The sequence below is a fragment of the Ascaphus truei genome, chromosome 5, assembly GCF_040206685.1.
Source record: "Ascaphus truei isolate aAscTru1 chromosome 5, aAscTru1.hap1, whole genome shotgun sequence".
Lineage (NCBI taxonomy): Eukaryota > Metazoa > Chordata > Amphibia > Anura > Ascaphidae > Ascaphus > Ascaphus truei.
Genome location: NC_134487.1, coordinates 56317142 through 56330715, shown reverse-complemented (window position 1 = coordinate 56330715; position 13574 = coordinate 56317142).

Here is a 13574-nt window from a genome sequence, read left to right as displayed (position 1 = left end):
CAGTATAACCAGGGAATCCTGATAAGCACAACAGAAAACGCATACGTGATCCCACGTGGCTGGGCCTCCCAACAATTCCCTTCATGCCTTACTTCCGGCTGCAGCAGAGTAGTATCTCCAGTCCTGGAGAATCCTCCTCTGCAGGTCGTCCGTTTTGCTGATTCACGACGACTAACTACGGGGTTAGCCCAGATATAGGGCTGTCCCTACCACACACAATCTAAGGTGGATCAGGGCTTATCTCAGGTCTACGGGGGTTCCTGGCCTAGTCCCAGGAAGCCTTACTGGCTACCCGGACACAACCTTCTCCACCGAGGTCTCCAGCAGAACTGCCACGCCGTCCCCTGTGCCAGAGGATATCCTGTTCCGGGAGGGGATATCCTCTCCCCCCTGTGCTTAGGATCACCAATATGGCGCCCTGCCTCCGTATGTAAGTCGGAAGAGCTGCAACAGCTCCCCCTGGAGGTGCGGCAGACTACCCTGCTACATCAGCTTAACCTATAAACTTCCAAGCCTACTAAATATACTTTATAGCATTCGTCAAGTGGCATCATCAGGCCTGCCCTCATCATTCCTGGGGCCCACAATAGAAGTCTGCACCTGGAGCCCGGATTGTTCAGTGGGAGAGGGTAAGGTGGGTGCTCAGAGCGTGTTGAGCAGGCTGGATGTTGAGTGTGTTGAGCAGGGGATTGGGGGATCCCAGTTGAGGTTGGTCACCCCGCCGGGTAAGCTTGAGCTTGGCAGTCCCAGTAGAGGATGGGGCTTTGAGTTAAGCCGACCGGACCGTCCTTCACCAGCGGGCCTAGGACAGTTGGCCTGGTGCTCTCCCCCCCCCCCCAATGATAGTGACCCTGGACATCATGGAAGGTTATGGCGAAGTTAGAGGTGGAGCTGTACTGTGTAAAGTAATGGATAGCATTCAATCAAATACAGAGATACAAATCATAATGACAAGAAAACAGAAGTATCAAAGTTAATTATTTCTACCGTTACAATTTCTAACTTCAGTTACATTGTAAGCTCTCCGGGGCAGGGACTCCTTTCCCCCAATGTTTACTTTAATGTAATATGCCCTTTTTGTATTTGTCTTCCCTTTATCGTGTCCTGTATGTTATCTCTGTATACTGCAGCTTACTCTGTCTGGAACTATATAAATAAAATACAAAAGAGTACAAAAGGGGCTGCAGATTCAAATTTAGAGGGTTCTCCTTCCTCAGGGAGAGAGAGAGAGATATTCCTCCCGCAGGGGAGTGGGAACAACTACCCCATACTCCACCAGGGAGCATGGGAGTCAGGGATAGACCTTTGGGGTCTCAAGCCCTGTGGGTTGAGTCCAGGGACCAGAAGAAAAGGCATTGTTGATGTGTACGGCTGTACTCAAAAAAGACCAGTTGCTGCTTTTATACTCTTCCTGCCTGTGACAGCAGTTTATCAGGGGGAGTGCAAGATGTTTTTCCTGCAGGGACTGCACCCATCACTTATGGGGCCTGCTGGCAATGGAGGCGCTCGGGGTTGCCACCTCTCCGGGTTTCACCCGGAGACTTCGTGTTTGGCATCCCTTTCTCCGGGCTACGGGTTTGTCCCTGAAATCTCCGGGTGGGCGGGTGGTCTGGACGGCAGTGAGCAGTGGTGCGCTGACGTCAATGACAGGAGCCGGGCGGCAGAGGATTGGATGGCTGTGGTGGAGGGTGCTGCGTGCGCACACACACACGAGCGCTCCCAAGTACCCCCAATTCGGAAGTCAAGTCCTCCTTGACTTTCTTTGTCTCCACTGCAGCCAGCTATAGGTCACTCACCGGTTCCTGTCCTGCCCTGCATTGCGATGCCACGCTGCTCAGTGCTCACTGAATCACACTGTCACTCCGTCCTCTCTGGCTCCTCCTCCTCCTGCTCGGGCTGCTGCTTCAAGTGCCTGTTCCCCTGCTTCAAGTCTGTTTATTTATTACTAAGGTGCACTGGGATGTATATAAATATATATTTATATATATTTATATTGTGTGTGTGTGTGTATATATGTGTGTGTGTGTGTGTGTGTGTGTGTGTATATATATATATACATATATATATATGTGTGTGTATATATATGTGTGTGTGTGTGTGTGTGTGTGTGTGTGTGTGTGTGTGTGTGTGTGTGTGTGTGTGTGTGTGTGTGTGTGTGTGTGTGTGTATATATATATATGTGTGTGTGTGTGTGTGTGTGTGTATATATGTGTGTGTGTGTGTGTGTGTGTGTGTGTGTGTGTGTGTGTGTGTGTGTGTGTGTGTGTGTGTGTGTGTGTGTGTGTGTGTGTGTATACACACACACACACACACAATGTATATGTGTGTGTATGCAACTTGTGGCAATGTATTATTGCTGCTGCTGCTGCTGCTGCTACCGCCACCGCCACTAGTGATTCAAGATGCTTTCCACAAACTTGAAGTTTTGTGAGATTGTCATCAGCGTTGGTTATAAATAATAGAAATGACATAAGCTAATATACAATTCCATATACCATTAACGCAGCAACCGTACCTGCAACAGCAATGTCTTCGGCATCTCCCCCTACAACTACTGTCAATAAGGCTGCGCGGTGTAAAATGGCGCTGCCTTGCCATGCCAACGGGAACGTCACGTGACGTAACAGCATTACGTGATTCCCGTTGCCATGACAATGAGATGCCACATGTCATGACGTGATGCGGTGCCACGTTGTCATGGCAACTTGACGCCGCGTGACGTTGCGTGGCGTGCCGTTGTCATGGCAACAGTGTCATTTAAAAAAAAAAAAAAAATCTCCGGGTTGGCCGTCAGTCGAAGGTGGCAACCCTGGAGGCGCTGCACCCAGAACGAGATGAGAGCTCTATATCCAAAAGCCTGTCCTGTTTTCCCAGCTACCATCGGCGGACACTCAGCAATCCTGTAAGCCTCACAGGTACAGCACAACGAGAGTACAGGTAACAGTGAAATCTCCCAGAGGGTGGGGGAACCCCTGTTACACTTATATGAAGGATTCAGATTAAACTTCTCATTCATGATACATGATAGTACCCAGTCACCACCTAAAATGTGCGTCCTGACAATTATATGTTTGGAGACAGGCGCGGCTTTGTCTTCAACATAATGACACATAGAAATGATATTCTAATGTTTATTTTTTCATTTTTGCACCACAATGTCAATAAACATTTTAACAAACAAATTACATGCGGTTATATATCCTTTCATCAGATACATAACTTCCCTGCCTATAACAATATAATCTCGTTGTATTGCATGCAATCTTTGCACAGGTAATGTATGTGTATGTCTCTTTACACAATGTACAACATCTATTGATGTTCCTTGGGAGGCTAAATTGGTCTCCAAAATTCTTACTCCTACTATAGTGAATAACTGGGATTCATTAAAACGTAACAAAACAAATAAATGAATACTTTGTTGTCATGATAATGTCATGAGATATTGGGTATTTTTAAAGGGTTAATGAGCTACACTTTTAATAAGAATACCAAATGCTGAGTCTGAAACAGGTCAGAACTGTTTCTTTGAACTGCTCTGAATTTCAAAGGGATTTACTTGAGGAGGGGTGTCCATGTGGATGGCCCACTCAAGGTGTCAATTGAATTAATCAAGGTCTACAGACAGGGTTGGGGGAGAACAGCTTCAAGGTATGTTGTAGAAGGGGTGGGCTCATGAAGGTGTCCTAAGAGAGAATTGTACTTATGTCTGGACCAGGTTGTAAAACAGCAGATCTGACCAGGGGCATGCTTGGAAAGCAGGGCAGACATCTTCTGAACCAGTGCCTCTCTGGGAAAATCCATAGCATGTGGTAATGTACTGTATAGGATTTTCTGTTTTACCCCTTTGATTTTAAGAAGCTGTTCTGCCTTATATTGTAATTGTATGTCTATTTTGTAATAACTTTTCTGTAATTCAAGCACTGTATTTTTATATATATTAAAACATTTAATAAGTAATGCTTTGGGCTCTGAATGAACTTTGAACACACTGGAGAGAATAACTTGCTAAATTCGGGCACATGTTACTACAACTGATTTTGTGCTAGAGTGCATAGTTTTTCCTATAATAAACAGGGACCTGAGGCCCTGGCGGATATTTTAGTCTAAGATCTTTTATCATATCTACATAACCTCAGGTGGTGGCAGTGGACGGTTATGATGTGCAATTGAGTGGGGGTTAAGACTAACTCGCTGGTTCCTTGCAGAGGAGAAAGGGGGTTGCTAGAGAAGCCTTTGTGTATTAACCCTGGTTGCATATCTAAAGTCACGTGCTCACTGGTGTGCTGTTCGTGGCGGTGGTATATTGGGACGGCTTGAGGAGAGATACAACCCATTTGAGGGACCCCTGAGTTGGTGAAGAGTGGGTGCGCTTGCGAGCGTCGGTATTAACCCTTGTCCCGTATGCAGGTCGCGTGCTAGCCGGGGGGTCGTACGTGACATTTGTGTTAATTACCCCCTGCCTTGTTCCTGTCCGGTTCCTCCATCCTTTTTTGGTCCTGAGTCCTCCCCTTGCCTGTGCCTGCATCTTCCCTGGAACCGGACCTGTCTTCCCCTGCATCCCAGGCCTCAGATCCCAGGCCAAAGTCGGTGTACTACTCCCTACCTCTGCCCAGCGGGCCCGTATCCTGTTCTGCATTCAGCAGCGATACAATCACTTGCCAGATACCATTTGGTAAAAAAAAGCCTGATCGTTTGGTAAAAAAAACCGGTGCAGTGTTTTTTTTGTTTGTTTTTTTTACTTTGTTACCGTTCATGGAATGCTCTTGCAAAACAGCTCATTATACAAACTAGCAAGAGAGAAGATCCGACGCCACTGCCCGTGACAAACATCCAAGATCGTGGTGTAGCCTTGTGTGTGTTATGTGCCAATAAAGTTTTGTGAAACTACCCGGAAGTAGCTTGGATGTTTGTCACGCGTAGTGGCGCCGGATCTTCTCTCTTCTTGCTATTCATCTCTACAGAAGGCTGCACGCGGGATTTCAAAGAGCAGAGGAGAGCAGGACCCAGACCGGAGTATCTGTTTAGGTAAGGGTTTTCCCCTCCAACTCTGGTCACAGCAGAGGTCACCAATTGCACCCTCACTCCCTATCCCTTAGTGACTCCATTGACACCCACAAGTGCTGAGACCAATCACCGAAGCGCAAGACAGTTTTGTTTTGTTCATTATACACACAATATTACGCAGCCATTTTCAAAAGCGTATGTTGGCTCTTGGCTCAGAGGAGGAGGGTTTTGTTGGGGAAAAGTGGGTATTATAGGGGAAAGTGGGTATTATAGTGGCAAATGGGGGAGGGGGGAGAAGTTGAAGGGAAAGTTGTGGATCACTCACTAACACAAATAGACACTAGACAAACACATGGTACACTATCACATAACAATATTTTATTTATAAAATGTTTTACCAGGAAGTAATACATGGAGTTACCTCTCGTTTTCAAGTATGTCCTGGGCTCAGAGTTAGATAGGAGAAAGGAAGAGGCACACAAATTGTAGTGGAATCAAATGATTTCAAATGTATTAATGCATCAGAGCTAACAATGGTAACGTTTCAGGACAAGCAGTCCCTTCCTCAGACCAAACACCTGTTTTGGTCTGAGGAAGGGACTGCTTGTCCTGAAACGTTACTATTGTTAGCTCTGATGCATTAATACATTTGAAATCATTTGATTCCACTACAACGTGTGTGCCTCTTCCTTCCTCCTATCTTGCTATTACTTTGGATCCAGCTTTGGGACGCCAGGATCAACGGAAGGTGAGCGCCAAATGTAAACTCCTTGAAAAACTTTTTCTTTAAAGCAGTGGTGTGCCACCTATAATCTCCTTTGTATTGCTGGGCTCAGAGTTATGATGACAAATACATGGTTACAAATACATAGTTACATTAAGTGAGCAGGGTTGTACATTATTTACAAGAGATTGCATGCACAGTAAGAGATAATATACTTTATAGACGTATGTAACAATTACAGACCAGATTAAAATGAATAATAATAAAAAATGATGCAGCAATACTTGGTATTTGTATTTGGAGGGTGGAAGGAGGTTGTTGTTTTTGTATGTATTTAGGGGTTGGGAAGGGTCTTTTTATATTTGGGGGGGGTGGGGATTTTTGGTATGCATTTTGTGGGGGATTGTGTTGGGGGGGCTGGGAGGAAAAGGAATGAGTATGAGGAGTGGGATTGAGTGAGATTGGTTTAATTGAGGGAGGAGAGTGAGAGGAGAGATGGGGTATAAGAGGGTATAAGAGGGGGGAGCGAGTGAGGAAGAGAGGGGGTACAAGTGAAATGGAGGGGACAGAAATACATGGGAAGAGGAGGGGGAATAGAAGAGGGGCTCGCGAGGTGTGAAATGGGTGGGCTTGAAGACCGCCAACATGGGGGTGGGTCCCAGTCGTAACTGTAGTTCTGGTGCCGGGAAACCAGTCTGTGGCCCTGGGAAGAAGACAGATGATGTCCCTATTGAAAAGATGGCCAGATGGCTTCTATTCGTGAACAAAGATTTTTGGATAATGAAAATGTGCATCACCAGCAACAGATTGATTTAAAAAAAAAAACAAATGGCATAGGACATGAGGAAGATGAAAATTCTAATGCAAACCCAGACAACTGCACAGCAATCCATAGCATTGAGTCTTTAAAAAAGAAATGATAGACTTCTAGCACAGGGACAAACAGGGAGGAGTAGAGCAGGTCTAAGTAGGGAACCAGACACTCAATATTTGTCATCCCGAACTGGGTCTGTCAAAATGAAATGACTAAAAGATATATAACCCGGTGCTTTTAACTTAAATGAAAAAATGTGCAGTGCTAACTCAATAAAAACCAACAACCTCTATGTTCTAGTGAATGATATAGAAAACGTAGGGGAGTGCTATTCACACTAAATAAGAACACAATTAAAGTGCTAGTGCAGTATTAGAATAAAGTGCAATAAACAAATGCAATATGTATCCACAATGTGATAGAATAAGTGCAATTAATGAGCAATGTGCAAATTCTTGCAATCTTGTATTGTATCACACAAACATAGTGACTAATCGCTCACCTAATAGTACAAATGGTTAAAAAAACTTGGTGCACAGGGAGAATAAATCAACTAACACTTGAACAAGTGACCACCAGGGGTCACTATAAGCCCTATAAATTGCACTCATAAATTACCGTATCCATATCAGACACTGTTATAAGTGGATAATACGTAATGAGTAGGACCAAAGGAAGGGTCCACTAACCCTATGACAACAGACTCAAAAGCATAATTAAAACCAAAAATAACAACATTTTATTAAAACTATTTGTGACAAAACAACATACATAATAGACATATAGACACAGGATATAAAATCCTCGATGGGAGAGACGGTTGAAATTGGGGATGAGCTGGTATATATCTATCCGTTGCTCATATAGGAACTAATGTCCTATTGGATATAAGGTATACAGGATATAATAACAGTGAGTTGTACAAGAACAAATACTGTTAGTGGGACTAGATACTAAGGAATAGTACTGGATGAGGTCATAGTATCTACCTAACACAGCGCAACAAAAGACAGATATATATATATATCCCCAAACGATGAAAATCAAAAATAAAGATATATCATACACTTGTACTAGCTATATGGATAATTACCACAAATGGTAAAGCAGTGTGAATTGACACAAGGTCGTGGAGGAGATTGTATTCCTCAATATACCGGCATTGTGTCATAAAAGTGTATACAGGAGATTGCAGATAAATAAATGTTATATTCTGCGCCTCATTCCATGTAATGGTATAGTCACGGAGGAGGAGGAGGGAATAATCAGCTGTGTCCGTCGCTGTGTTACCTTATCTTCGTATCCCCATTACCAAACCGTCTCTCCTGGTGTACGTCATGCGTCACAAAAACAAGATTGTGCAAATAAATAGCCAAAAAGTGCAATAAGTGATAATGAATATAAATGAATGCTGCTCAAAACCCTTAGAAGGATGGCCCACAGGAATCCCTCTTGCTGGAACTTGTGGAAAGGAAAGGGGAGCGCAACTTGCTCAATGATGAACATGTGGAATAAGAAAATGATACAATAGTGCAACACAGTCTCTGTAGGAAACACTTCAAACTTAGTCGATCTCTATAAATTCAGAACTCACATTCTTTCATAAGTATACGAGCATGTAACCCAAACTAATGTGAGTAGTGTGGAAATTCGCGCAGGTTCTCTTTCTCTTTATCTCTCAGGGCTCCTGGGGATACTTTGATTCTCTCAGATTGCCAAGGTATCAGCCATATATATTTACCCTGAGTTAGCAGTTTCTTCCTGCACAAGGAGTCATAGTGGAGTTAAAGGGACTGTGATCAAAATGGAGACTCCCTCACCCGGGAATACTAAAAGTGAGTCACACCTAAAATGGCGTCTCCCGCCAAGTCTGGATGGCGCACGTGCTGCCTGCAAACGGGTAGCACGAAAGTTGATAACCAAAATCTGTCTGGGTCTGGAGCGAAAACCAGAGCCCCGCCCCTGCGCTGTGAGTGGCTCAGCGCAGAGTCAGAATCACTCCTTGAAAGAAGGTGCTCCTCCTCTGGAGTCCACCAGGGGGAGCAAGCACAGTGAGTCTCAATCAGTAACTGCTGTCTCTACTGAGGAAAGTACAGGATGCAGCGAACCACATCCGCAGTTGTATGGTGTTTGGTCAGCAGAAGGACTGTATGCAACATTTCTTTTGTGCCCGTGCTTACAGAAAGACCTTAATCTCTCGGGTGGTATGGACTTTGATCCATATCAGCGACCAAGAGGGGTTCAGGTAGTGAAAGTGGAAGGAAAAAGGTACGTCAGATGCCTATGCCCCAAGTGTGATATTCCAGATGGCGAATTGAGCTGGGGACTCAAGTGTGCCTGCTGCGGAGCACAGTTTCTGAAGCCAGTGCTGCTGTGTGCTACGGAACCCACAGAGAAAGATGCGGCTAACCAACCTACCTCAACTACGGAGATTCCGGAGGGCTCGTGCGCCATAACCGCGGCTCCAGAGCCGGTTCCAGATTCGGTTCCAATGCCGGAACCACAGATGACGGAACCACAGATGACAGAACCAAAGAAGGGTGAGTTGACTGCCCCAGGGGTGTCGGGTGTGAGTTCCCAGGTGACCACGGAGCATGGTGGCTCCTTAAGCATGGTTACCAGGGCGATTGGCTCGCCTCGTCATCGCGTCCTGGTGGAGGTGTCCCCCCTAGAAGATCTCTGCAGACCAGAGAGCAGAGTTGACCCCATCAAGGTGTCCAGTGAAGTGGAAGCGGTACCTGACAGCGTTCCGGATGACATGACAACCGGCAGCAACCACCGGAGCAGTGAGGCACCAACCATTCACTCCCTGCAAGATGTGATGGAGATATCCGTTGAAGAGGCCCTGCTCGGCGCTTACTTCTACACAAAGGATCACCAAGCTCGTCTGTCTCAAGGCCCAGATCTCATAATGTATCCAGGAAATGTCACTTCAGAAGTGACTGATGGCGCAAACCAGGACTGTGCTGTGACAGCTAGGGTAATCATTGCCTCCTTCATGCGCAACATGGAGCGCTCTATTCATCATGTGGTGGACCCATGGAAAGGTCAAGACCTCCTGGCATACCGCATCCATGCCGCAGATGGCCGGGTAAAGGTCTGGCCAAGAGACCCGGTGCTGTTCCTTCCACCAGGGGGAAGAACTAATATAGAAACAGAGACTGTAGCACCCGACCATAAGATTGTAGAGACTACCTAGGCAGAGGCTCACAAAAGTCAAAGTGAGGTACCCCCACACAATAAGTTAGGGGCACCCCACAATGGGTCTCAGCAAACAGCTAACACTCAGCTGGCCTCAGGTATTACTGTGTGTGTGATATGCATTGTACCAGTGATGTTAAAGTCAACATGCTAAGTTGTACAATTTATGCACTACATTTTTATTGTGTAATTTTCTGCAATGTGACGCTGTCCTCCAAGCGGGGACGTTGGTATTTTCGCCAGGGGGAGAGGGTAGCCAGCCAGGGTCCCCTGGGTCCCCCTGACTCCCGGTGGCAGCTGCGGCATTATGCACCATGTTTAATGTGTCCATGCATGCACGGAGGGTTGCACGTGCGCAGAAGGTGTTCGGCGGCCATGTTGAGGTTGGCGCGGGAGTTCGCGCCTGTGCAGTGCAATGCGCAGAGGTTGGTAAGTGTAGAGGTAGCCATTACAAGTGTGCAGGAGCAGATAGTGCTAGCGACGGCCATTACAGCTGCGCACATGCGCAGTGAAGATCGCGCACGCGGCCCCCATAGCAAGGAGCTCTCCAAGGGACTACAACTCACAGCAGCCCCAGGGGCTGGAGCACCGGTGACTCATTACAGCCAATAGGGCTGAGATTGTTGAGGAGATTGCTGTGTGTGTGAGGAATTGAAGCTGGGAGTGAGACGGGGGAGGTTGTGTGTGCAGGGATCAGGGACCCAGTGCACTAGGCCCGTAATTCCCTAGGCCCAGCTAGGCCCCAGTCATTGAAAGGTTGGAGCTGTTACAGGAACATGCCCTAGATAGGGAACGGATCCCCTTAGCAGTCAGGTGTATTCTAATATAGTCAGGGACACAGCTGTGTGCACGTGGCCTGACAAGTTTGGTCTGGGAACAGACCTCTTCAGGAAAGAGACTATCTTCATGGTGGGAGCGTCCGGCGGGACACCATCCCACGCGGAGGCGGATTCATCGCGGGATCAGCGGATCCTTTGTGAAGTTTCATCATACCGGGTGTGGACACACCCGGCAGGTACAGTCACCAAGTGCACCACCATTACCGGTATCAAACAGGCACTGATCACGCCTAAGGGGTGGGTTGCAGAACACTTGGGACTCTGGGAATAAGGTGTGGGGTATAAAGCCCTGCGAGGTGTGTGGATAGTTGTATTTTTAGTGGGTAGAGTGATAAGATATTACCATAGTCATTACATTAGAGCGTTAAGAGATATATTATATTCAGTAAAGCCCTTTTCTATTTTACCAAGCTGAGTGATTCATTGTAAGAGTGTCCTGTGAGGGGCTGCTCCCACTCTGCTGGGATCTCTCACAGGTGGAGGCGCTGCACCATATAGTAATAAGAGTAATTCACCCCAGGTTCCCAGCGGCGGAGGCTTAGGCTCCTGCGAGCCAAACAGGTAAAAGGGCAGCACCGGTAGCTAAGTACAGTCACCACCCCCCTGATCTCACTTAGGGGTGGGGGAAACAGGGCTACATACACTTGGATTTATTTAATACTAAATGTAATGTAGCAAATTGAAATAAGAAACCCTAATGGAAAATATATATAACCTTGAATCCCAACAATATATTACATTGAAACAAGTATGGACCCAGAGAATAATAATAGGATATCATACTTCAATAATACTCTTATATCCTACTATAGAATCCTATATGTAGATCATAGATCCACCTGCCTAATATGTATAGGTATTGGAATATTATCCAATAAGCCTAAATAACCAAGTGTTATGTAAAGAAAACACATTCAATCACAAGAACTGCCAGGTGAATGTTAATGCAGAAATGGACCTAGGTCCCAGTCAAAATTTAAATTATTAGGCACTCTAGTATTTAATGTAAATATCCAATATAATTCTCGTTTATCTAATAGTTCCATCCTATTTCCTCCTCTAATAGGTTTGGGCACATGTTCAATTCCCATGTAGGTGAAGCTATCAACGCTTCCAAATTTGCCGTTCGTAAATTGTTTTGCAACTGGATGAGTAATGTCACCTACTCTGATGAGCCTAAGATGTTCCCTCATCCGAGCTTTGAGTGCTCATGTTGTACGACCTACATACTGCTTACCACGTCCACAGCACAAAAGGTAGACTGTGAATGTGGTATTACAGCTGATGAATGAAACAATGGGGAACCTCTGTCCTGTGCTGAACTAAGTAAACGTAGAACCAGAATCCATATGTGTGCATGAAACACATTTCAAGCATTTGAAACTACCTTTGGGTAAATTGCTGTCTTGCAAATAATTTGTAGATGAAAAAAGACTTCTAGAGACATGATTAGCTATAGTTTTAGCTTTTCTAAACACAAAGCGGGGACCTTCCGCATGAACCTGTCTTAGTAGTGGATCTGTTGACAAAATCCCCCAATGTTTTATTACAATATTTTTAATAGCATTTGCTTGCACTTTATGTTGAATAATGAACATGGGATTTTTTTTGCGTCCCATCTGTTATTAGGACTTTTTCTTTGTTTATCCAACAAATCCTCCCTACTCATATCAGTCACTTCATCAAGCGATCTCTTTAAATCTGATGCTAAATAGCCTCTTTCTTCAAACCTTGTAAGAAGTTCCTGCGATTGTTTTAGAAAATCCTCTTTATTGGAACAAATCAGCTTTAACCTGATAAGTTGTCCCTTTGGGATTCTTCTTAACAGGGACTTGGGGTGACAGCTGTCTGCCCTTAAAAAAGAGTTACGTGAGTTAATTTTCCTGTACACAACCAAACTAATCACCATATTCATATCAATAAATTAAAGTAAATCTAAATAATGTATATGGTGAAAATCATAAGTGTAAGGGAATTGTAAATTTAAGTCATTGTGATTCAAGTAATCTATAAATAATAAAAGTGAATCTATATCCCCTTCCCAAATAAAGATAAGGTAATCTATATAGCGCCTATAAAAAAAGTGATAAATTGTTGGTAGGGGTTTCCATCTCCAAACACGTGGACCGACTCCCACCAACCCAAAAATAAGTTGGCATAAGAGGGAGAAAAGCTGGTACCCACAGCGGTTCCACATGTTTGGGGATAGAAAGCCCCATCAAACAAAAAATAATTGTGAGTTAATAAAAAGTGAATATAATCTAAAATAAAAGTGCTTTGTGTTAGTGAAAGAGTGGAGTGTTCCAAATAAAACCTGACCGCTGCCATCCCATGATGATGTGCTATAATGGTATAAAGAGAGGTCACATCTAGTGTGACCCAGATGAGCCTCTTTGCCAGGTAACAGATGTCAATTGTTCCAAGAGATCACTACTGTCTCTAATATATGAAGGCATAGACCTGACAAAACATTGCAGGTAATGGTCCACATATCGAGAGACACCATCTCTCAAAGATCCAATACTAGAGACTATTGGCCTCCCAGGAAGGGAGACCAAAGTCTTATGGATCTTTGGGAGATGGTGAAAGACCGGTATGATAGGATGAGGTTCAAAAAGAAATTCCCACTCCTTCTGATCAAGGACCCCTAAGAGGGATCCTTCATCCAGGAGGGACCTTAGTTGTTTTAGAAATGGTAATGTTGGTAAGGTCTCTCTCACTGCCTCCCCACCCTCAGGTCTCTCTCACTGCCTCCCCACCCTCAGGTCTCTCTCACTGCCTCCCCACCCTCAGGTCTCTCTCACTGCCTCCCCACCCTCAGGTCTCTCACTTCCCAACCAGGGCTCTCACTGCCCCCCTAGGTCTCTCTCACTGTCCCCCTCAGGTCTCTCTCACTGCCACCCACCCTCATGTCTCTCACTGCCCCCCATACTCCCTCAGGTTTCTCTCACTGCCCCCCCCCCTCAGGTCTCTACTACCCACCCCTCAG